The 26546-nt window shown below is 40.6% G+C and overlaps 1 long non-coding RNA gene across 1 annotated transcript; it reads left to right on the top strand.

The window, feature by feature from the left end:
- Positions 1-23842: 23842 nt before the first annotated feature.
- On the top strand, positions 23843-24276 carry LOC120986608. Its single transcript, XR_005775707.1, has 3 exons — positions 23843-23906; positions 24031-24140; positions 24242-24276. It is a non-coding gene; the product is annotated as an uncharacterized LOC120986608 (long non-coding RNA).
- Positions 24277-26546: the final 2270 nt, after the last annotated feature.

The raw sequence follows: 26546 nt of genomic DNA, 5'->3' as shown, positions 1-26546 counted from the left end.
TCTGCAATATTGATTGCTAAATAATTTGCGTTTTATCTGTTTCCTATGCAGAAATCTGGATCCAGAAGATCGAGCAAGCCAGGATGACCACAGTGAGCAAGACGAGGACATCAATTCCCAGAACATTTCAAGGTACTTGATTGTGGGAGTAAAAACAATTCTTCAATATTGCTTGCCAAGTCCTTTGTGTTTTATATGTTTCCTATAAAGAAATCGGGATTCTGAAGATAGTCAGGCAAGCCAGGATGAAGAAGACTCTACTTCAAAAGGATGAGAGCAGCAAGGAAGACGAGGACATCACTTCCCAGGACACAATCAGTGACTAGGATGATACTGGCTGAACTTCAAGGTGAATAGACTGTCCAAATAATATTATGTTTTGCTAATGATTGGATGCTTTTCATGATTGTATATTAAGGTTCATTTATGTTTTATTGCAGAGCACAAACTCCCTCATTGCCAGCGATGTCAACAAGGTCCCGTGGAAAGAGGCAGACAGCACCAGCAAGCTCTAGCAGGTAACTATACCAGACATTGATAGATTTTATTTGGTGGATAATGACAAATCTTCCAGTGAATGTCCCGATATCAGGTTATAACATTGAACTTTCTTCTTTTTCCTCAAAAGGACTGAAGATTGCCGGAGAAGTACTCAACTTCGAAGATAATGACCTTCTATAATGACTATATTTTACGCACTGTGTTTTATAAAAATACCCAGTGTTTTAATGTTTATGTTTTTTAAAACACCCTCATTGCCAGCGATGTCAACGAGGTCCGGGAGGCAGAGGCAGACAGCACCAGCAAGCTCTAGTATATACCAGACATTGATTTTATTTGGTGCATAATCACAAATCTTCAAGTGGATGTTCTGGTATCCGGTTATAACATTGGACTTTTTTCTTTCCTCAGAAGGACTGAAGATTGCGGGAGAAGTACTCTACTCTGAAGATAAACTTCTATAGTCCAACCATGGACTATAATTTGCGCACTACGTTTTATACAAATGCACACTGTTTTATTGTTATATATGGACTACTTCCTATCCTGGGAACCCATCTGTTTAGGAAGTGCATGAAGCGCATAGCAGCGATGATGAGAGATCAAGACAACCCTGACAGAGGCCAAAATAAAGTTGGTCAATGATGTATCAAAGTGCTTGCTATGAGGATCACTGAGCTGTTATGAGACCAAAATGCAAGGAAAATATGATTGGGTTCCTAAGGAAAGACAGATTATTCATCTTTATCTATATTCATTTATTAGGTTACTCTTTCTAGAGATTACTCTAGGTTACTTTTTAGCATCTGCATCAACACATTACTAGAATAAAAAGGAATAACACATTCCTTAGCTTTGGCATTAGACAATTTGCATAGCAATAGACTAAATTAAGTTTGGTAGGTAAGGTAATCACAAACCCAGTTCACACCTTCAAATACTTATTTGTTCCTATTGGTCAGGGTATCCTAGCCTTCTGTATAAAAGGGCAGTTCTGGGTTCAGTTTAACAGACTGCTTTTGGAAATTCACTGAAGCTCTACTGTTATCAGATCTAATCTCCAGTGTTTTATTTTTACAGGATCTCTGAGGATTTGCTCATTTTTCTCCCTCTATTTCTTTTCTGTATACTTTTCATACTGTGTAATTTGTTTGCTGTTAACTAGGGATGAGCGAACCCGAACTGTATATTTTCGTAAAAGTCCAGGTTCGGGGTTCGGCGCTTTCTTGGCGCTTTTTGAAAGGTTGCAAAGCAGCCAAACAACAAGCGTTACACTACTTGCCCCAAGAGGCCATCACAGCCTTGCCTACTATTGGCATGGCTGTGATTGGCCAGTGCAGCATGTGACCCAGCCTCTATATAAGCTTGGGTCACGTAGCGCTGCACGTCACTCTGCGGATTCAAGCATAGGGAGAGGTTGCAGCTGCGACGTTAGGGCGAGATTAGGCAGATTAACTCCTCCAAAAGACTTCATTCTGTGATCGATCTCCAGCTGTGGATCATTGAAGTGCTAATATCGACTTGCTCACTTTTTTTAGGCTGCCCAGAGCGTATTTATATAACTTTTCTGGGGTGATCGGCGGCCATTTTGTGGCTTGTGGTGCGCCAGCACAAGCTATCACCAAGTGTATTTAACCATCAACAGTCTGGTTATTTTTTGGCCATATACTACATCAGCTGCAGGCTGAGCCTGTGTCACCGAAGTGCATTTAACCATTAACAGTCTGGTTATTTTTTTGGCCATATACTACATCTGGTGCAGGCTGAGCCTGTGTCACCCAAGTGCATTTAACCATCAATAGTGTGGTTAATTTTTGGCCATATACTACATCAGGGGCAAGTTGAGCCTGTCACCCAGCGCCTAAAAAATAGACCTGACATTTCTATTCAACCAAATCTGTACTGTTTTAGCTGGTCAAGTTATTTGTAGCGACTGTAAAAGCACAGTTTTTGTTCTGGGTTGAAAAACTATTCCCAAATTTGCCATTCTCAAAATAACTAGTTTCTGCTATATCAGGCCTACTTGAAATCTATCCCAAAAAGGATATCTTAGATTCAAGGTGCTGATAGTGTCATTCAGAAAAACGTAACACACACGCTACCGTGCAGATACAAGTCTAATTCTGTGATTAAACGTATACCTGTCAGTCACACAGCGCAAAAAAAATAGGCCTCACATTTCTATTTAACCAAATCTGTACTGTTTTAGCTGGTCAAATTATTTGTAGTGACCGTAAAAGCACAGTTTTTGTTCTGGGTTGAAAAACTATTCCCAAATTTGCCACTCAAAATTGTGGTGAACGGGAACAAGGAGGAAAACATCTAATAAGGGACGCGGACGTGGACATGGTCGTGGTGGTGTTAGTGGACCCTCTGGTTCTGGGAGAGGACGTGGCCGTTATGCCACAGCCACACGTCCTAGTGAACGAACTACCTCAGGTCCCAGTAGCCAGCAGAATTTACAGCGATATTTGGTGGGGCCCAATGTCGTTCTAAGGATGGTAAGGCCTGAGCAGGTACAGGCATTAGTCAATTGGGTGGCCGACAGTGTATCCAGCACGTTCACATTATCTCCCACCCAGTCTTCTGCAGAAAGCGCACAGATGGTGCATGAAAACCAAGCCCATCGGTCTGTCAAATCACCCCCATGCATATCAGGGAAACTGTCTGAGCCTCAAGTTATGCAGCAGTCTCTTATGCTGTTTGAAGACTCTGCTGCCAGGGTTTCCCAAGGGCATCCACCTAGCCCTTCCCCAGGGGTGGAAGAGATAGAATGCACTAACGCACAACCACTTATTTTTCCTGATGAGGACATCAGTGTGCAGACTGAACAGGAGGTCAGGGATCAAGACTGGGTGGAAGAGTATGCAGGGGACGATGAGGTCCTAGACCCCACATGGAATGAAGGTCGTGCCACTGACTTTCAGAGTTTGGAGGAAGAGGCAGTGGTGAGACCGAGCCAACAGCGTAGCAAAAGAGGGAGCAGTGGGCAAAATCAGAACACCCGCCGCCAAGAGACTCCGCCTGCTACTGACCGCCGCCATCTGGGACCGAGCACCCCAAAGGCAGCTTCAAGGAGTTCCCTGGCATGGCACTTCTTCAAACAATGTGCTGACGACAAGACCCGAGTGGTTTGCACGCTGTGCCATCAGAGCCTGAAGCGAGGCATTAACGTTCTGAACCTTAGCACAACCTGCATGACCGGGCACCTGCATGCAAAGCATGAACTGCAGTGGAGTAAACACCTTAAAAACAAGGAAGTCACTCAGGCTCCCCCTGCTACCTCTTCTGCTGCTGCCTCGGCCTCATCTGCTGCTGCCGCCGCCTCGGCCTCTTCCTCCGCCTCTGGAGGAACGTTGGCACCTGCCGCCCAGCAAACATGGGATGTACCACCAACACCACCAGCTGCGTCACCAAGCATCTCAACCATGTCACACGGCAGCGTTCAGCTCTCCATCTCACAAACATTTGAGAGAAAGCGTAAATTCCCACCTAGCCACCCTCGATCCCTGGCCCTGAATGCCAGCATTTCTAAACTACTGGCCTATGAAATGCTGTCATTTAGGCTGGTGGACACACACAGCTTCAAACAGCTCATGTCGCTTGCTGTCCCACAGTATGTTGTTCCCAGCCGGCACTACTTCTCCAAGAGAGCCGTGCCTTCCCTGCACAAACAAGTGTCCGATAAAATCAAGTGTGCACTGCGCAACGCCATCTGTGGCAAGGTCCACCTAACCACAGATACGTGGACCAGTAAGCACGGCCAGGGACGCTATATCTCCCTAACTGTACACTGGGTAAATGTAGTGGCGGCTGGGCCCCAGGCGGAGAGCTGTTTGGCGCACGTCCTTCCGCCGCCAAGGATCGCAGGGCAACATTCTTTGCCTCCTGTCTCCTCCTCCTCAGCTTCCTCCTCCTCTTCTTCCACCTGCTCATCCAGTCAGCCACACACCTTCACCACCAACTTCAGCACAGCCCGGGGTAAACGTCAGCAGGCCGTTCTGAAACTCATATGTTTGGGGGACAGGCCCCACACCGCACAGGAGTTGTGGGGGGGTATAGAACAACAGACCGACGAGTGGTTGCTGCCGGTGAGCCTCAAGCCCGGCCTGGTGGTGTGCGATAATGGGCGAAATCTCGTTGCAGCTCTGGGACTAGCCGGTTTGACGCACATCCCTTGCCTGGTGCATGTGCTGAATTTGGTGGTGCAGAAGTTAATTCGCAACTACCCCGACATGTCAGAGCTGCTGCATAAAGTGCGGGCCGTCTGTTCGCGCTTCCGGCATTCACACCCTGCCGCTGCTCGCCTGTCTGCGCTACAGCGTAACTTCGGCCTTCCCGCTCACCGCCTCATATGAGACGTGCCCACCAGGTGGAACTCCACCTTGCATATGCTGGACAGACTGTGCGAGCAGCAGCAGGCCATAGTGGAGTTTCAGCTGCAGCACGCACGGGTCAGTCGCACTGCGGATCAGACACACTTCACCACCAATGACTGGGCCTCCATGCAAGACCTGTGTGCCCTGTTGCGCTGTTTCGAGTACTCCACCAACATGGCCAGTGGCGATGACGCCGTTATCAGCGTTACAATACCACTTCTATGTCTCCTTGAGAAAACACTTACGGCGATGTTGGAAGAGGAGGTGGCCCAGGAGGAAGAGGAGGAAGAGGGGTCATTTTTAGCACTTTCAGGCCAGTCTCTTCGAAGTGACTCAGAGGGAGGTTTTTTGCAACACCAGAGGCCAGGTACAAATGTGGCCAGACAGGGCCCACTACTGGAGGACGAGGAGGATGAGGAGGAGGTGGAGGATGATGAGGATGAAGCATGTTCACAGCGGGGTGGCCCCCAAAGCAGCTCGGGCCCATCACTGGTGCGTGGCTGAGGGGAACACAGGACGATGACGATACGCCTCCCACAGAGGACAGCTTGTCCTTACCTCTGGGCAGCCTGGCACACATGAGCGACTACATGCTGCAGTGCCTGCGCAATGACAGCAGAGTTGCCCACATTTTAACGTGTGCGGACTACTGGGTTGCCACCCTGCTGGATCCCCGGTACAAAGACAAAGACAATGTGCCCACCTTACTTCCTACACTGGAGCGTGATAGGAAGATGCGCGAGTACAAGCGCTACTGTGGTAGACGCGCTACGGAGAGCATTCCCAAATGTCACAGGGGAACCAGTGGAAGCCCAAGGCGAAGGCAGAGGAGGAGCAAGCGGTCGTCAACGCAGCTGTGTCACGGCCAGCTCCTCTGAGGGCAGGGTTAGCATGGCAGAGATGTGGAAATGTTTTGTCACCACGCCACAGCTAACTGCACCACAACCTGATACGGAACGTGTTAGCAGGAGGCAACATTTCACTAACATGGTGGAACAGTACCTGTGCACACCCCTCCACGTACTGACTGATGGTACGGCCCCATTCAACTTCTGGGTCTCCAATTTGTCCACGTGGCCAGAGCTAGCCTTTTATGCCTTGGAGGTGCTGGCCTGCCCGGCGGCCAGCGTTTTGTCTGAACGTGTATTCAGCACGGCAGGGGGCGTCATTACAGACAAACGCAGCCGCCTGTCTACAGCCAATGTGGACAAGCTGACGTTCATAAAAATGAACCAGGCATCGATCCCACAGGACCTGTCCATCCCTTGTGCAGATTAGATATTAACTACCTCCCCTTAACAATATATTATTCTACTCCAGGGCACTTCCTCATTCAATACTATTTTTTTTTTTTTCATTTTACCATTATATTGCGGGGCAACCCAAAGTTGAATGAACCTCTCCTCTGTCTGGGTGTCGGGGCCTAAATGTGTGACAGTGGCCTGTTCCAGTGGTGGGTGACGTGAAGCCTGATTCTCTGCTATGACATGAAGACAGATTCTGTGCTGACAAAGCCAGATTCTCTGCTATGGGACCTCTGTCCAATTGATATTGGTTAATTTAAATTTTTTAAATTTTTATTTTAATTCATTTCCCTATCCACATTTGTTTGCAGGGGATTTACCTACATGTTGCTGCCTTTTGCAGCCCTCTAGCTCTTTCCTGGGCTGTTTTACAGCCTTTTTAGTGCCCAAAAGTTTGGGTCCCCATTGACTTCAATGGGGTTCGGGTCCCGAACATTTCCGGGAAGTTCGGCTGAACTTCTCGAACATCCAGGTGTTCGCTCAACTCTACTGTTAACCCAATAGCTTTTTTTTTTAAAGCTGTGTTAATTTGTCTAGTTTATATTTTACAGTATATCTCGTAGAAGCTCACATTTTAAGAAGGAATCCAAAGTGTAAGTATTTTTATAATGTATTATTTGGTCTTAAATGCTTATGTCGCAATGTTAAAATTTTCTTCCATAATGTACATTTTAATAAAAAAAATTATATTATATATATATATATATATATATATATATATATATATATATATATAAAATTTGTATTGAACAGGTACAACAGAACCCCAATGACCTGCCCCCTCTGTTTCAAGATTGACAACATCTTGGGGACCCATCTGCGTAGGAAGTGCCTGAAGTATGGCAGCGATGAGGAGATTAAAGAAACCCTGGCCAAAAGAAAATTGGCCTATGTAGCATCAAAGGGACTGGCTATAAATTAAATCGAGGTTGCTGAACGGTTGTGTAGCGAAAAATGCATTTGCAACATGATTGAGTACCTGAAGAACCGTGGCTATTTTTTTTATATAACACTCCTGCTGTGCAAAGGTTTGTATTATTGTATAATCTATTAAGATAATATGATGTATTTTATTTGTTTTCATTTGATTTCTATAAAGTATTAATTTTGTCTTTCCACTTATTTTCACAACTTTCAAGTTAAATATAAGGAAGTTCGGATCCTGAAAGAAATTGGGACAGACAGAATCAGAGATCTCCATTTGTCAGCCTATGAGGTAAATTGAAATATAATATAATATAAATATATATATATATAAGAATAAACACACCGCAGCACATCCATAAGGTGAAAAATGTGGGATCCTTTATTCACCCAAGCAGCGACGTTTCGGTCCGCTTGCTGGGACCATTTTCAAGCCATTGGCTTGAAAATGGTCCCAGGAAGCGGACCGAAACGTCGCTGCTTGGGTGAATAAAGGATCCCACATTTTTCACCTTATGGATGTGCTGCGGTGTGTTTATTCTTCTGGTTGTTTGACACTGTGGTCGAGTGTCGATACCGCTGGCACCCAACATCTGCTACAAGGAGTGCTGCCCTGAACTTTCATCTATCTATCTATCTATCTATATATATATATACACACACACAGTCATGTGAAAAAATTAGGACACCCTTTGAAAGCATGTGGTTTTTTGTAACATTTTTAATAAATGGTTATTTCATCTCCGTTTCAACAATACAGAGAGATTAAAGTAATCCAACTAAACAAAGAAAACTGAAGAAAAGTCTTTTCAAGATCTTCTGTAAATGTCATTCTACAAAAATGCCTATTCTAACTGAGGAAAAAGATAGCACACCCTCACATGTATTCCCTCTTAAATTGGCTCAGATCTCACACAGGTATATCACACCAGGTGCACATAATTAGTAGATCGTTACTCTGCATGTTGAATGAGGCTTGCCCTATTTAAACCTCAGACATTTAGTTTGGTGTGCTCCTGACTGTTGAAGTGAGAGTGAGCACCATGGTGAGAGCAAAAGAGCTGTCAGAGGACTTCAGAAAAAAGATTGTAGCAGCCTATGAGTCTGGGAAGGGATTTAAAAAGATCTCAAAAGATTTTGAAATCAGCCATTCCACTGTCCGGAAGATAGTCTACAAGTGGAGGGCTTTCAAAACAACTGCCAACATGCCCAGGACTGGTCGCCCCAGCAAGTTCACCCCAAGAGCAGACCGCAAGATGCTAAAAGAGGTATCCAAAAACCCTAAAGTGTCATCTCGAGAACTACAGCAGGCTCTGGCTACTGTTGATGTAGAAGTACATGCCTCTACAATCAGAAAGAGACTGTACAAGTATAACTTGCATGGGAGGTGTGCAAGGAGGAAACCTTTGCTTTCCAAGAGAAACATCGAGGTCAGACTGACATTTGCCAGCGATAAAGTTGACAAAGACCAGGACTTCTGGAATAATGTTCTTTGGACAGATGAGTCCAAAATTGAATTTGGACACAACAGCAGAGGACATGTTTGGCGTAAACCAAACACAGCATTCCAAGAAAAGAACCTCATACCAACTGTGAAGCATGGAGGTGGAAGTGTCATGGTTTGGGGCTGCTTTGCTGCAGCAGGACCTGGTCAGCTCACCATCATAGAATCCACGATGTATTCTACTGTGTATCAGAAGGTGCTTGAAGAACATGTGAGACCATCAGTTAGAAAATTAAAGCTGAAGCGGAACTGGACCATGCAACATGACAATGACCCAAAACATACTAGTAAATCAACCAAAGATTGGCTGAAAAAGAAGAAATGGAGAGTCCTGGAATGGCCAAGTCAAAGTCCAGATTTGAATCCCATTGAGATGCTGTGGGGTGACTTGAAAAGGGCTGTACGTGCAAGAAACCCCTCAAACATCTCACAGCTGAAAAAGTTCTGCATTGAGGAGTGGGGTATAATTTCCTCAGACCGATGTCGAAGACTGGTAGATGGCTACAAGAACCGTCTCACTGCAGTTATTTCAGCCAAAGGAGGTAACACTCGCTATTAGGGGCAAGGGTGTCCTATCTTTTTCCTCAGTTAGAATAGGCATTTTTGTAGAATGACATTTACAGAAGATCTTGAAAAGACTTTTCTTCAGTTTTCTTTGTTTAGTCGGATTACTTTAATCTCTCTGTATTGTTGAAACGGAGATGAAATAACCATTTATTAAAAATGTTACAAAAAACCACATGCTTTCAAAGGGTGTCCTAATTTTTTCACAAGACTGTATGTATATATATATATATATATATATATATATATATATATATATCTCCATCCAAGAAAGTCAACATCAAGGCAGGAAAGAGGGAGAGCAAGAAAAAAAAAAAAAAAAGAAAACGGAGGGGCAGAAACAGCGGCAGTCGAGCTAAACATTGTATGGAACCACCCACTGAGGAGGAAGATGACCGAAGTGGGAATGTACAAAAGGCATTCCCTGAAAAAAAAAATTCTGATTTTGTTCCATACCCCTCAAAGACCTTAGGGGTTGTAAGGTACAAACAGGAGGTGGAAATGTTGCACGTTTCCTATATTATATGGATAACGAGAAGCAGTCTCTGAAGTTCATGTATAACATTCAGAAGACCAATTAATATTTTGCCAAGCTACTGGATATCGGAAATACTCAAACTGTCTTCAATTACATGAAGAATTTGAAGAGGTTTATATCCATTCTGATGGATGCAACATACCTATCGATAAAAGACAAGGAGGCTTATAGCATCGCTGGTATCTATTTACGTCAGCTTGGGGTCTTCCAGAACAGACTAAGCAAAGGAATATCCAAAGAAACCATCACAAAGAAGTAGGTGTTAAAAATATGAATAAGTATTATTAATTTCAAAAATAGTACACTTCAACAAACTTCACTTTCTTATATTATGCATTTGTCAAATTTCCATTACTTTCTTTCCACAGAGAAAAATGTTTGTCAGAGGATATACGAGAACCAACTGAACTGGAATCTATCCTTAGTATTGCAGAACCCGCTTTTAAATCTGCTTTAAATAAGGCTGAAAATGAGGAAAAATTATCAAAAAATGATAACTTAACTTTTTTGAATTATATAGAGTGTCTAATTGTTTTGAGGAAGCTGCAGCGACCCGGAGTGGTGAAGAATATGGCCGTAAGTAGCCTTATTTTCAATATTGCTGCCTTCCATGAAATATATACAGTTGTGTTCCAAAGTATTCAACCCCCAATGCTGTAAAGGGTTTTAGGGAATTTAGTGTACATTTGTAATTGTGTTCAGAATTAAATCTTACAAGGACTTTTTAAAGAACCAAATGCAACTAAAATGACATCAATTGTTTTTGTAATACAGTATTAAATGTTTTTTTGTGATTTCTTCATTGACACAATTATTCAACCCCTTAAAGACTACCACTCTAAAGAACAGAGGTTCATTCAAGTGTTTTCACCTGTTCATTCAAGTGAAAACACCTGTGGATGTCAAGGAGCAGCAATCAAGCATAATAAGCACCAATTAGGCAGATTTAAAAGGACTGTGATACTCAGCTCCTTCTAGACATTTACTGGTGTGTTTACAAACATGGTGAAGTCAAGAGAATGGTCCAGGATGACAAGAGAAGAGGTGATTTCTCTTCACAGGGAGGGCAATGGCTATAAGAAGATTGCAAAGATGTTAAACATACCAAGAGACACCATAGGAAGCATCATTCGCAAATTCAAGGCAAAGGGCACTGTTGAAACGCTACCTGGTCGTGGCAGAAAGAAGATGCTGACTTCGACTGCTGTGCACTACCTGAAGCGCAAAGTGGAGAAAAGTCCCCGTGTGACTGCTGAGAAACTGAAAAAGGATTTGTCAGATGTGGGTACTGAAGTTTCAGCTCAGACAATAAGGGGCACACTGCGTAATGAAGACCTCCATGCCAGAACTCCCAGGCGCACCCCCTTGCTGTCTCCAAAGAATAAGAAGAGTCGACTGCAGTATGTCAAAAGTCATGTGGACAAACCACAAAAGTTTTGGGATAGTGTTCTGTGGACTGATGAAACAAAATTAGAACTGTTTGGGCCCATGGATCAACGCGATGTTTGGAGGAGGAAGAACAAGGCCTATGAAGAAAAGAACACCTTGCCTACTGTGAAGCATGGCGGGGGGTCAATCATGTACCTGTTTTGCTTCTACACGTAAAGGGAAGCTTCAGTGTGTGCAAGGTACCATGAATTCTCTTCAGTACCAGGAGATATTGGATGAAAATGTGATGCAGTCCGTCACAAACCTGAGGCTTGGGAGACGTTGGACCTTTCAACAGGACAATGATCCCAAGCATACCTCCAAGTCCACTAGAGCATGGTTGCAGAATAAAGGCTGGAACATTTTGAAGTGGCCATCGCAGTCACCAGACTTAAATCCGATTGAGAACCTCTGGTGGGACTTAAAGAAAGCAGTTGCAGCGCGCAAGCCTAAGAATGTGACTGAACTGGAGGCTTTTGCCCATGAAGAATGGGCGAAGATACCCGTAGATCGCTGCAAGACACTTGTGTCAAGCTATGCTTCACGTTTAAAAGCTGTTATAACTGGAAAAGGATGTTGTACTAAGTACTAAGATTGAATGTCACTTGGGGGTTGAATAAAACTGATAATGATGTGAGCACAGAAAAGAGATTTGTGGTTATTTCATTATAAATGTTATGTTATATTTGTCTGACTTACAAGTGCCTCTGACTTAATTGTAAACAAGATGACTGAAATGATCAAAATCAATGTCAAACTGGCCAAAACACTCAATTTCAGTGGGGGTTGAATAATTTTGAAAACAACTGTACGTATCTTTCCACTTAAATCTCACACTTTGTTTATTTGGTAGGTAGATGAATGGAAAAAAAGAAATCCTCATCGTGGAACTCATGTGGGCATATGTAAAATAATTAACACTTTTTAGCAGGCTAGGGTTATTTGGAGGACCATGCAAGGGCAGCACTTGTGTTGAATGTCAATTTTTGACAGGTTGAGACGACAATAGCATTTGGTAAGGTTAGGAATTCTCCTACTTCAGCATATTATTATTAGCTTGACATATAAGGAGCAATTAGGAAACCATGATGTAAGGGATTCTACTAGCTAACCATATATGTCTGTTACAATGCTAAATTTAGGATACAATACACCTCAATGGAGAGTCAGACTATAAAGAAGGCTTCATCTTTTGACTAGGGCAGAGCATTCTTGGACGGACACCTGTTGCTCTCAACACACAGACTCACACATACAATGTTACTTTGGGGAAATAAGCTTTTTCACTTATTTTAATTGTTTAATTGCTTGCTTGTTAACTTTCAAGACTTATTTGCTGTGCTATATTTTTCTCTTTCTAAACTTTGTAACTTTCTTTTTATGAGAATTAAATCCTTCTCATTTTTATCTTTCCTCACGAACTTTGTGCATTTTGTTGGGCTCCTTCTAAAGCATTTCTTGAAAAATAGAGAAATGCTGGACGTTATTCTACATTGGCGAGCCAGCGGATTTTTGTTGAATTCCTTCAGTATGTAAAGAGGTGGGCCAAAGAGAGTAATTATTATTATTACAAGCTTCAGGAAAACAACAACAACGAACCTATAGAAGAAGAAGTGAGTCACACATCTGTTGCAAGTGTCACTTCCCAGACGTAATACAGACGAAGGCCTTTGAGGAAAGAATTTACTACACACAGATCCTTCCATTGACTGTGGGAAGAAGACGTAAGAAGGGGACATCAAGGACACTGTACCTGAGTAAGTAATGGAATTTCTTAATTCTTATTCAGATAAAAGTAAATTGGAGTTTAAAGTTGTAAGTAGGCATACTAATGCACAATTATGGGCAAGTTTATATAGTCAATGTGAAGAAGAAAACATAAGAATTGACAAACAGTTGTTGTGTATGGATAAATTGCAGAAGAAGCTCAGGAATGTATTACATATGGTGAAAATATTCAATACATTAGTTCTTGAAGATAGGCAGCCACAGACTCAGACACATAGTATATGTGTGAATAATAAAGACACACATGATACAGACACACAGGAACACATAGAAGAGGATGATGCAAATGAAGACATAGAGGCTGAGGAAGTCAGGAGGAGGAAATTACATGACAGGGCAGCCAAGTTAAATTTAAAAATACATGATCAGTTAATAAAAATTTGTAAAGATATCCCAGCTTATACTGATCAGATGGATGCATTTCACAATGCTGATATCTTTGAATCTAATACTGATAAGTTCAATCTAAATATGGAACAGAAAAACAAAGTATTTAAAGTATGGCTTCCCTCACATATGGCAAGGAGATTAGAGACCACACCAAGAGTAAATGATGAGCACGAAATAGTACATACAGTGGGGGAAATAATTATTTGACCCCTCACTGATTTTGTAAGTTTGTCCAATGACAAAGAAATGAAAAGTCTCAGAACAGTATCATTTCAATGGTAGGTTTATTGTAACAGTGGCAGATAGCACATCAAAAGGAAAATCGAAAAAATAACTTTAAATAAAAGATAGCAACTGATTTGCATTTCATTGAGTGAAATAAGTATTTGAACCCCTACCAACCATTAAGAGTTCTGGCTCCCACAGAGTGGTTAGACACTTCTACTCAATTAGTCACCCTCATTAAGGACACCTGTCTTAACTAGTCACCTGTATAAAAGACACCTGTCCACAGAATCAATCAATCAAGCAGACTCCAAACTCTCCAACATGGGAAAGACCAAAGAGCTGTCCAAGGATGTCAGAGACAAAATTGTAGACCTGCACAAGGCTGGAATGGGCTACAAAACCATTAGCAAGAAGCTGGGAGAGAAGGTGACAACTGTTGGTGCGATTGTTCGAAAATGGAAGGAGCACAAAATGACCATCAATCGACCTCGCTCTGGGGCTCCACGCAAGATCTCACCTCGTGGGGTGTCAATGGTTCTGAGAAAGGTGAAAAAGCATCCTAGAACTACACGGGAGGAGTTAGTTAATGACCTCAAATTAGCAGGGACCACAGTCACCAAGAAAACCATTGGAAACACATTACACCGCAATGGATTAAAATCCTGCAGGGCTCGCAAGGTCCCCCTGCTCAGGAAGGCACATGTGCAGGCCCGTCTGAAGTTTGCCAATGAACACCTGAATGATTCAGAGAGTGACTGGGAGAAGGTGCTGTGGTCTGATGAGACCAAAATAGAGCTCTTTGGCATTAACTCAACTCGCTGTGTTTGGAGTTAGAAAAATGCTGCCTATGACCCCCAAAACACCGTCCCCACCGTCAAGCATGGGGGTGGAAACATTTTGCTTTGGGGGTGTTTTTCTGCTAAGGGCACAGGACAACTTATTCGCATAAACGGGAAAATGGACGGAGCCATGTATCGTGAAATCCTGAGCGACAACCTCCTTCCCTCTGCCAGGAAACTGAAAATGGGTCGTGGATGGGTGTTCCAGCACGACAATGACCCAAAACATACAGCAAAGGCAACAAAGGAGTGGCTCAAGAAGAAGCACATTAAGGTCATGGAGTGGCCTAGTCAGTCTCCGGACCTTAATCCAATCGAAAACCTATGGAGGGAGCTCAAGCTCAGAGTTGCACAGAGACAGCCTCGAAACCTTAGGGATTTAGAGATGATCTGCAAAGAGGAGTGGACCAACATTCCTCCTAAAATGTGCGCAAACTTGGTCATCAATTACAAGAAACGTTTGACCTCTGTGCTTGCAAACAAGGGTTTTTCCACCAAGTATTAAGTCTTTTTTTGTTAGAGGGTTCAAATACTTATTTCACTCAATGAAATGCAAATCAGTTGCTATCTTTTATTTAAAGTTATTTTTTCGATTTTCCTTTTGATGTGCCATCTGCCACTGTTACAATAAACCTACCATTGAAATGATACTGTTCTGAGACTTTTCATTTCTTTGTCATTGGACAAACTTACAAAATCAGTGAGGGGTCAAATAATTATTTCCCCCACTGTAGTTCCCCAGCAGATCGATTGAGGCAACTACTTTTATTTACTACTGGAGAATCTACTCCTACATTTGAAATCCTTGACATGTTAAAGCCCACTTGTACAAAAAAAGAGCAAGGATTTAACAAGGTAAAAAAATCTCATTTTATTTGTTATAAATCACATGAACATTACAGGTGAGACTCAAAAGGGACAGAACATGGAGACTGGGCCACAAAAGGGCTCTGCAAAGTGGAGAATCACAATGGGGGATAATGTGACCATATACAGCAGGTAACAGACAATAAACAGAAGCTGTGAACATTGGAGTAGTTGCGGGTGCAATTGCTGTCCCCTAGTGTTGAACAACTACCTAGCTCTTATTCACAGCGTCCAAGCAATGGATGCTGTAGGGTATAATTGGACGGTGCAATACTACTCATAAAGATGGCATATAACAATAACTGTAAGTCACTAGTCCCACCCTAATACAGATACCATGTTACCTACCCATGTTGCTGCTGAAAAATGGTGACACAGTTCCCCCACTGCTTCGACCTCAACACGTGTTTCGCCACGTAGGCTTCGTCAGGAGGTACCTCCTGACGAAGCCTACGTGGCGAAACACGTGTTGAGGTCGAAGCAGTGGGGGAACTGTGTCACCATTTTTCAGCAGCAACATGGGTAGGTAACATGGTATCTGTATTAGGGTGGGACTAGTGACTTACAGTTATTGTTATATGCCATCTTTATGAGTAGTATTGCACCGTCCAATTATACCCTACAGCATCCATTGCTTGGACGCTGTGAATAAGAGCTAGGTAGTTGTTCAACACTAGGGGACAGCAATTGCACCCGCAACTACTCCAATGTTCACAGCTTCTGTTTATTGTCTGTTACCTGCTGTATATGGTCACATTATCCCCCATTGTGATTCTCCACATTGCAGAGCCCTTTTGTGGCCCAGTCTCCATGTTCTGTCCCTTTTGAGTCTCACCTGTAATGTTCATGTGATTTATAACAAATATAATGAGATTTTTTTACCTTATTAAATCCTTGCTCTTTTTTTGTACAAGTTGCAGTAAGTTGGTGAGTGAGGTTCGGTTTTTGGGTTATTGTAGGCTCTAAATGTTAAAGCCCACTTTACAGGATGATCCATTTGCATTCTTGATAAAATTTGAACAGGCGTATAGAATGGTCATGGAAATTGAGGATGATTCTGAACCCACTGCAATGATAAAGTCATTTGTAAAACGGTTCAAATATCTTGATCCAGTCTCCAGGGAGTTAGCACTAGGAAAGCCTACGTTACAGGAAGTGGCAACATTTATTGATCAAATAAGGAGATCAATAAAACAAAGTAGTATAAGGGTCAAAGTTGCTGCAGTCCAAAAAAAGGATGAAAATCAGGTAACAAATTCAAATCGTCCTAAATCAAACCCTCCCATGAAAAGAGACCAATATAAACAGAAAGGAAAGGTGTCATTTCAAAGAGAACAAGTTACTTGTTATTATTGTGGGAAAATAGGACATTTAAAATGGCAATGTAGGAAATTCCTAAATGAGACACAGAATGCAGGGAAAGAAAATGGTTTTGTGCCAACTGCTCCTCCTCCAGAGCAGGATCAGTCACAATCACCATATGCACCTTTAATAAGACAAATTAGAGAATTAACATTGAATAATTCGTACAAGGGGAAATCTTATGGTAATAAGATTGAGGAGACAACTGGTTTGTTACCTTCCCCATGACTAGAACGAACTCTGACCCCTCGTCCTTTGGAATTAGTAGCTCCAGTTTCACTGGATGAGTGTGGGAGACCTTTTGTAAGGGGATCCTTACAGGGCAAAGGTGACATTTCTCATTGACACAGGAGCTCAATTAAGTGTTACTAAACAGGATTTGCCTCTAACTCCAAATGCACCTGTTTGTACAATTGTTGGTTTTAGTAGAAAAAGCGGCACTAAGGCAACTTTAGCACAGAATGTTAATTTGGAAATACCAGGCTATCTGAAAACGAAAATAGACATTTGGCATAGTACTAATTCTGAAAACATCATAGGAACTGACCTAATGAAAAAATGGGGTTGGGTCATTGACTTAGGAAATAAGTTGATCTGGAAAGATGTTGATGGATCTAAACCTGTAGTCATTGATCCCACTGAATACAGTCATGCTGGTACTGTTTGCCTAACTGAAGTTGTTTCTTCTGAACATTTGTGGCCAGAAACTGGTGATGATGAAGTTCTAAAAGAAATTGTACAATGTACTCCTTTGTGGGCACAATTCAGGAATGAAGTGGGCACAATGAAAGATGTACTTGTCAATGTGGAGGGGAGAGACCCTCCTCCCCAAAAGCAGTACAAATTGCCACCTGAATCAATTGGTCCCATGTCTAAAATCATACAGGAACTGCTTGATCAAAGTGTCATTAGAAAGGCAAATTCAGTAACAAACAATCCACTGTGGTGTACTGTGAAGCCTGATGGTTCATACCGAATGTTATTGGACCTAAGATTGCTGAATAAGTATACCCCAAATGTGGCACCCATCGTAGCAGATACTCATGACATGATGGCACGATTGAATGCCAAGGCTAAGTTTTTCTCTGTTTTAGACATCAGTAATGGTTTTTTCAGCATTCCTCTTGCAAAGAGCTGTCAATACAAATTTGCATTTACTTTCATGGATGAGCAATATGTATTTTGCAGATTACCTCAAGGAGCACATTTATCACCTAGCATGTTTCATCAGGCAGTCGCAAAGATATTGTCCAAATTTTCGAGACCAGATTGTCTGTTGCAATATGTTGATGACATTCTTCTAGCCACTGAGGATAGAGAGTTGCATTTGTCTCTCTTAGCAGAATTATTTTCGTTGATGCACGAAGCAGGTTTGAAATTGAACACCAAGAAAGTCAAGCTGTTGCAGACTGAAGTGAGATATCTTGGAGTGTTAATCAGTCCAGGAAAGAGACAGCCTCTTCAAGAAAGGATTGAAGCTATTGCTTCTCTTCCCATTCCAACATCACACAAGGCTCTGAGACATTTCTTGGGTCTGGTAAACTTTTCCAGAGAATTTGTAGAAGGGTTTGCAGAAAAAGCTAAGCCTCTATATGATCTCTTGAAAAATAAAGATGACTCCTTTGGGCCATGGGAAGAGGAACAACAGAAGACTTTTGAACTTCTAAAGAGAGATATGCAAAATTCTCCAGCATTGTCAACAGCTATGACTCAGTCACCTTTTGCTTTGCAGGTTCACACCTCAGACACGGCTGTGTCAGCTGTACTCTTGCAGTTGCAAGGGGGAGAATGGCGGATTTTGGGCTATTTCTCTAAGCTTCTCACACCTGTGGAAAAAGGGTTTGAAATTTGTGCAAAACATTTGGTGGGTGTTTATTTTGCTGTTAAGGCAACAGAACACATTGTTGGATTTAACAAAATCATTCTGCAGACTCCTCACTCCACACTAAAACTTCTCCTTGAGAAAAACCTCCCAGGTGTGTCAAATCAAAGATTTGCACATTGGTTGTTGTCCTTATCATCAAAACAAATTGAGATTGATCACAAGGCCAAGTATGTACTTCCTCAATTAATGCAGTATGAAGGGAAAACTCATGAATGTTCAGAAACATTTTATGAATCATATCCTAGCTTGTTTAGGAGAGATGCAGAGAACAGTGATGAACCAGTTTTTGTTGATGGTTCAAGACTCTGTTCAGGGGGAAAGTACTATACAGGATATGCCATCTGGTATCCTGAAAGGGGATATGCAGTTCAGCATAGACTGCCAGGACATTATTCAGCTCAGAGAGCAGAATTAGAAGCAGTCAAGACTGTACTGACAATGGATGAGAAAGAAAACAAGAATCCATTGCTCATTTATAGTGACAGCTCATATGTCGTGAGATCACTGACAGACTATTTACCAGTGTGGGAGAGGAGAGGATTTGTAGATTCCTCTAACAAAGTCCTGGTTCATAGTGATACACTCAAGGACATATTCAAAATAGCTTCAAAAAATCCTAATAGCTATGCTATAGTCAAAGTCCCAGCACATAAGAAAGGAAAACATGAGTTAGTTATTGGAAACAACACTGTAGACACATTGGCTAAAGAAGCAGCTATGACAGTAGAGTTGAAGGAAGAAATTGAATCTTTGAAAGCTTTACCAGTAAGGAAAACAGACACGCATTTTCCTTCTTTTGCAGAAGAACAAGTGAAGGATTCGTCCCTTGCTGCTTCTCAGGTTGATCCAAAACCTCCCTTTGTTTGTGAAAACGGGGTTTTGTGTCATGACTGTCAGGGGGAATTGCGTCCTGTTGTCCCAAAACATTTACAAATGGAATTCACCAAATACAATCATGAGAGTTTAGGTCATTTGGGTCAGGAAAAATTGTTAGGAGTTCTCAAAGAGAAATTTTATTGGGACAAAATGGAGAAGACTGTCCAAGATGTTGTTCAGTCATGTCTCATTTGTGCTCAAGTCAACCCACGACCTAAAGGACAAAAACCTCCACTTTTACGAATTGCACCTGCTGATGGTCGTCCTTGGTCTACATTACAGATAGACTACATTGGTCCTCTACCTTCAGGTAAACATGGACTCAGGTATGCATTAGTGGTGGTGGATGTATTTTCAAAATGGGTAGAGATCTTACCTGTCAGGAAAGATGATGCTCTGTCTACAGCAAGGGCATTGGTAAATCATGTGTTTTGTACTTGGGGGATCCCAAGAATGATTACCTCTGACAGAGGAAGTCATTTTACAGGAAAAATCATGCAGACAGTTTGTGCTATTCTAGGAGTACAACAACAGTTCCATGTATCGTATCATCCACAATCTGTGGAAAGAATGAACCGAACAATTAAGACCAGAATTGCAAAAATGTTATTAGACAAAGGAAATACATGGGTTGATGCAGTACCCTTTGTTCTTATGAGTATAAGAGGAACCGTTTCCTCTACAACACAGTATACTCATTTGAATTAATGACGGGAAGAACAATGCCATTAATATTTCCAAACAAACCATTCTTGTCTACACCTCAAAAACATGCAATAGCAAGGTCCAGGTGGTTACAGTTATTGCAGGAGAATTTAAGTACAATTCTTCCATATGCTGCATCTAAAATGCAACTCATGATACCACCTCACTCTTCTAAATTTGTAAAAGGTGCTTTTGTAATGATTAAGACCTTCAGGAAGAGTGGACCTTGGGAAAGCAATTGGGAAGGTCCCTTCGAAATAATTGACACTATGGGACAAGTAATGATTTTGGTTCAAAGAGCACCAAATGCTTCAAAGAATACTCGCAGACAACAAAAACTGTGGGTACATGTTGATCAGTTTAAATTGTATGTACCAAAATAATGATACTGCTTTTCTTCACAGGGAATGAAACTCTTCACGTTATACAGAATCCACAACAAACAAGGATGTCTTCAGAAAAGCTGTTTCATGATGGGAATGTCATTGTTGATGATGATATTTACAACTGCTACGTTGGCAGAATTCCTTGATGATAAAAAGAGTAATCATGACAAAGACTTCAATCCTTGCACGAAGAAGAAGAGGATTTCGTCTTGAGGATTTTCTGGAAGAACAAATTCAGGACAATTCCAGAGACATTTCCGGAAGTCTTTGTATGGGTTTTGGTGCTAGCTGTTGTATTGAAATACACTTCAGACATGATACACACATTGAATTACATGCAACAGCAGGACCCAAACCAAAGTTCACACAATTACAAGGGACATTCATACATAACAATAGAACTGGTTCATGGGAATGTACATCAATAGATGTATTATACTGGAGTATTGTGATAAAAGGAAATGAGTCAGCTACATGGTCCGGAGATCTCACAAATAATAAGAAAGCATTAGGAAAAGTGGCAAAATCTCGAGAGGAAATTTGGTTTCAAACCCAGAACTATGTAAAAATAATGGATCCATCAATTCTTCCCATAACAGGAAAGGTTGATGAAGATTGGGTGAAAAATTGGAGATTCCAAATAATTAGGGAACCTGTTGTAGTTAACATAACCATTAACTTCATAGGAACAAATGTTATTAATCCCGAACTTCAAGTTTCTCCAACATTGGTAAATATTCAGGAAGAAACTAATCCATTATATTTAAAATGAGGCACAAGATTAGAGATTCCATCCGAATCTGTGATAACATGGACTAAAGGAGAGGTATTTTTAGGTAGTTTATCAAATGGTCCAACTAATGTAATTCATAGAGGTCAATTTGGAAATGTGAAATGGTTTGATAAAAAAATTTATATTTTATCAAGATCATCCATCTCCTAAAGATTCAGGAATTTATCAGTGTTGCATATTAACTATAAACAACCATAAACAATGTGAAACTGTAAATGTTACTGTATGGTCACCTACAGAAAATATTTGTACCAAAGTTAAATTTGAATCATCTAGTCCTTTCCAGATTAACCATTTCCAGTCCAAGCCTCTTTTGAGGAATGGTAAATATGTCACCATAATGTGGACATTTAATATATCAGACTGGAAAATATCATCAAAATATCCTAAATGTGGAAAGCATCTTGCTAATATGGAGGAAGGTTTAGAAAGATGGTTTAAAAAGAGTGTTTCCAAGCAAACCAGAACTAAAAGAGGTATAGTAGAAGGTATTTTAGGAGGAATAGGTACCTTTGGAAGCTTGGTAAATACAATGAATGTAAATTCATTACAAATCAGATTTAAAAACCATAGGTTATCTGGAAAAGAAAGGAATTAAAGTACAGAAAAGTCTAAACCAACTTTTTGAGAAAATGATTGTTAATTCTGTAGTTGTTTTAGGATCTTCTGTTTCACATCTTCAAGATGTTACTTTAGGTTTGATCCAAAGTGAACAAGAGTCAGAAGTAGCCAGGGCATGTATGGAAATCCAAATAGAATATTCTACGAATTTAAAAATAATGGCTCAGGCTTTACAAAGTGGAATTACTCCACTTGGTTTATTGGAAAATTTACCTATGGAATATAATTATAGTATGAGACACATAGATTTATGGGTAAATAAGTGGTTAGGATGTAATAAGAACACATGTATAGCTACCTCATTGATTCCAGTAGCTGGAAGAGAACAAATGGTAGTTCCAGTAACTGTTTTAGGAGTTCCCGTGAGTGAAACACAGTTGATTTTTTATCAATTGCAATATACGGAATTTGCATATGATGGTACTCATATAGAACAATTAGATCTTTCTTCATGTTTACACTTTGTTTCTAAAATAATCTGTTTACCGGAACAAGATAAGGAGATTTATCATTCTTGTTTCCATAATCAAACTTCTTGCCATGCACAAATTGAGAATGTATACTCAATTCATGATTTGGTAACTCAAGTTGGTCCAAACAAAGTTAGTGTACAAGTGATGTCTGAGAAAGAAAAGGTTGTAGCATTCTTTTCTTCTTGTGTACATCACGAGAATTTAACCAAGGGTTTATATTGTTTGGAAGGAGACTGGAGAGCAATCTCTATGAATTTAGGAAGACTCAATATTTCTTCCATAAATACAACCCAATTGAAAATCCTTCCAATGAAATTTAATCTCACTCAAATTGACAAATTTCCGTTGGATGAGTGGACAAAAGAAATTAAAAAAAGATAAAGGTCTTTTAAAAATATTAAGTGAACAAATAAAAGAAGCAGAAATTGCATTTAATCATAAACAAGGACAATTATCAGAAATAGAACATGAATGGAATATCATGCCTGGAACGAAATTGGGGAAAATTGAAGAAATCTGTAAATATGTGGTCAAAATCTTCTACACAAACAGCAGTTGAGAATACGTTATCCCATCCTATTATATTTATTATTATATTTTTGTGTATTATCTATCAAGTTTTTGTTATGTATAGGATTAGGAAAACATAGTAATATAAAGAAGGAAATTAACAAAGTTGATAACATTTTGAAAGAAATGTTAAAAAGAACTCAGTATACCAATTCTATATGGAATACTGCATCAAAAATTGATCAAACAACCAAGTGCTATAACATGGTCAATGAGTGAATGTGATACGAATGAGATACGAATGATGAGTAATTGCGTTAGATTAGGAGGTTATGATTGAAGATTTATATTTCAAATCATAATCAGGGGGAAATGTAAAATAATAAACTAACACTTTTTAGCAGACTAGGGTTATTTGGAGGACCATGCAAGGGCAGCACTTGTGTTGAATGTCAATTTTTGACAGGTTGAGACGACAATAGCATTTGGTAAGGTTAGGAATTCTCCTACTTCAGCATATTATTATTAGCTTGACATATAAGGAGCAATTAGGAAACCATGATGTAAGGGATTCTACTAGCTAACCATATATGTCTGTTACAATGCTAAATTTAGGATACAATACACCTCAATGGAGAGTGAGACTATAAAGAAGGCTTCATCTTTTGACTAGGGCAAAGCATTCTTGGACAGACACCTGTTGCTCTCAACACACACAGACTCACACATACATGTTACTTTGGGGAAATAAGCTTTTTCACTTATTTTAATTGTTTAATTGCTTGCTTGTTAACTTTCAAGACTTATTTGCTGTGCTATATTTTTCTTTTTCTAAACTTTGTAACTTTCTTTTTATGAGAATTAAATCCTTCTAATTTTTATCTTTCATCACGAACTTTGCGCATTTTGTTGGGCTCCTTCTAAAGCATTTCTTGAAAAATAGAGAAATGCTGGACGTTATTCTACAGCATATTGATGCAGGAGCATAAAATGGCTGCCATTCCATTAGCGGTGATACTATTGAATGTAGAAGAGGAAAAGGTAATTCTATCCTATAATATACAATCTGAGATCTGTGTCTTTCAAAGTAACTTTATTTGATCTGTTATTGATCTAACGTATTTAAATTTTACTTTTTTTGTGATTTGATATCTATTTTAACAAGGTCAGACCTAAATTTCTACAGGGGAAAAATGAAATCAAGAACTTTTTTATTTCCTCTTCTGGTCAAAAGATCCACAGTGTATCACAAGAGATCTCGAGATTTCATTGCAAGTAAGTTTTTATACATATATTAGCACTGATCGATTTCTGTTCTAAAGGCGGATCATGAACAAACTGACTATTATGTTAATATTTCATTCTATGTTTTACAGATTTGGATTGCAAACAGTGACCAGTCAAATGGTCAGTTCGGAATGCAAAAACCTGTGTCCTCAAAATGCGAAGAGAGCAACGAGAGAAATAGATTCTCAAAATATCTTTCTCATTCTAATCACACGGCTGAACGTGTCCATCGGGAAAAGATTATGGATGACATGGTGAAAGCATCAGAGATGCCAATGGTATTCTGCCGAGAGAAGGAGTATAATCCTACCACCTCCAAGTAAGTAGCTAAACAGTAATATCTTTACATTATTTCCCCTTTGCAAAGCCTATGTTTGTCTATTTTTTATTATCACCTTTATTAAAGTCTGTGACTCTTCTTCAGAACTGAAGTTGTGGAAAAACCTGTAACCTTGCCTGTTAGAAGATCAAAATAGGACGAGTTTGAAAAAATTCATTGAAAAGTATCCTCTCAGTGTGGAGAAGGACCTACCCCCTCAAAAAAATATGCCTTGCTGAGTCTGCTGTCCATGGGCAACATTTATATGGCAGGTGGAGGAAATTGCAGAACAGGATGCAAGTGCACTATATAATCGGTAAGATTAACATAACCCTAATGCAATAGTTTACCTCAGGAGGTAAACCTAGCAGGAACAGTGGATAGCCTCCTTCACATCCAAGCCTTAATACATTATTTGATTTCTTGACAGGATTGCTTCAAGATCATCGGCCAAGTGAAGAGGAGGTGAGAAAATGCATTGGACTGCAGCTATGGAAGAACAATCTACCAAGGACCAAAGACACATTTTAGAGCAATGGAAGAAGTGATTTCAGTGGAAACCTTGACATTTGTTATTTGTTTTTATTTGATGTGGTTTGGCATGATGGGGTTTGATGAATAAATATAATTTCATTATTTTTGGGAATATGATAATGGGGTTTGTTGGGGGTTTGAGATAATGGTGTTTAATAAATGCACTTTCATAATTTTTTGGTGTCTTGGATAATGGAGGTTTGATCAATAAATATATTCTTTTTTATTGAACACTTTGTGTTTGGAAGTTTATTAGGGCACATTTAGGGTAATGGGTTTAGGTTAGGGTTAGCAGGTAAAGATTAATGGGGTTTTCTAGCATTTCACAGACTTCACAGGGAGACCAATCATTGGTGGGGATCATACTGACATGCTGCTGGGATGAACCCAGCTACCATAAAACCTCAATACACACCTCAACTGCTATATGGGCTTCCTAACCCCAAAGAGGGCCGCTGGACAGGACATCCATGGGGGGTCACTTTATGGAAATCCCTTCTCTGAAAAGGTAAATCCTAGGCCTACTAAATAACCCTGAATTTGACCTGCTGCCATTCCTCAAAGGAAGGACCCACAGACAAGCTTCTGTGCTCATCTTGTAGCACTAGACTGCCATTCTCACAGTTTTAAAGCCAGAGGCCCCAAACTTAGCGGAGCTTAAAACAGCCAATCAAATATTACCTAGTGCTACTCAATGGGAATATTTAAATTGCTGCCATTCTTCCACCGTTAATGGCAGGGTCTTCAAACTTAATACACTCGGTCACTGGGTGACGAATTCAAATTTAGGTAGTGGACGGAGCCCAAAAAATTGCAAGATTTTTTTTTAATTGGAAAAACTAAAAATGCTGCTATTCTCACATTGATGTCAAGAACCTCATATCACAAATGTGATCATTGGTTGTTTCCATTTCAAGGTCAGAAAAAGTGGGTTGAGCCACCAACAACCAAATTTCTCATTGATTTTCGATAGCATGCTACCCCTTCCACAGTTTTAGGAGCACAATTACAAAACTTTGTACACTTCTTCGGCCCATAGCCGTGCACGTTGTTTGTGCTTTGTTAGGCAATCCCACCCTTTGTGCCCCTGGGTCGAGCCCTCAAAGACCCCATTTTTTCACCATAGGCTTTCATTGGAAAATGTTCAACTTTCGCCAAACAGCTCTGAAGTTAAAACTCCCAAGTTTGGGTCACTTGGTCATGGGGTCAACTTAAAAAAAAATAGTCTGATTTTGGGTACTCAAAAAGTGGGCGGAGCCACAAACATATCAGATTTTTCCTATTGACTTTAATGAGAAAATGTAAAAGGCTGTTATTCTTATAATATGAAAGCCAGAGTCCCAAAACTGGCACCATGGTCACTGGTTGAGTGTGGTTAGAATTTAGGAAGTGGGTGGGGCCTTCAATAGCCAATCACAATTCAGCCATTCATTTTATATGGGAAAATTTAAATTACTGCTGCTCTTAGACTGTTGATGGCAGGGTCCTCAAATTTGGCAGTCAGTCAGTTAATGGGGGACTTGGATTCAAATTTTAAAAAG

The sequence above is a fragment of the Bufo bufo genome, chromosome 1, assembly GCF_905171765.1.
Source record: "Bufo bufo chromosome 1, aBufBuf1.1, whole genome shotgun sequence".
In the NCBI taxonomy this organism is placed as follows: Eukaryota; Metazoa; Chordata; class Amphibia; order Anura; family Bufonidae; genus Bufo; species Bufo bufo.
Note: the sequence above shows the minus strand (reverse complement) of the source record. Positions and strands in the feature narration are given on the sequence as shown.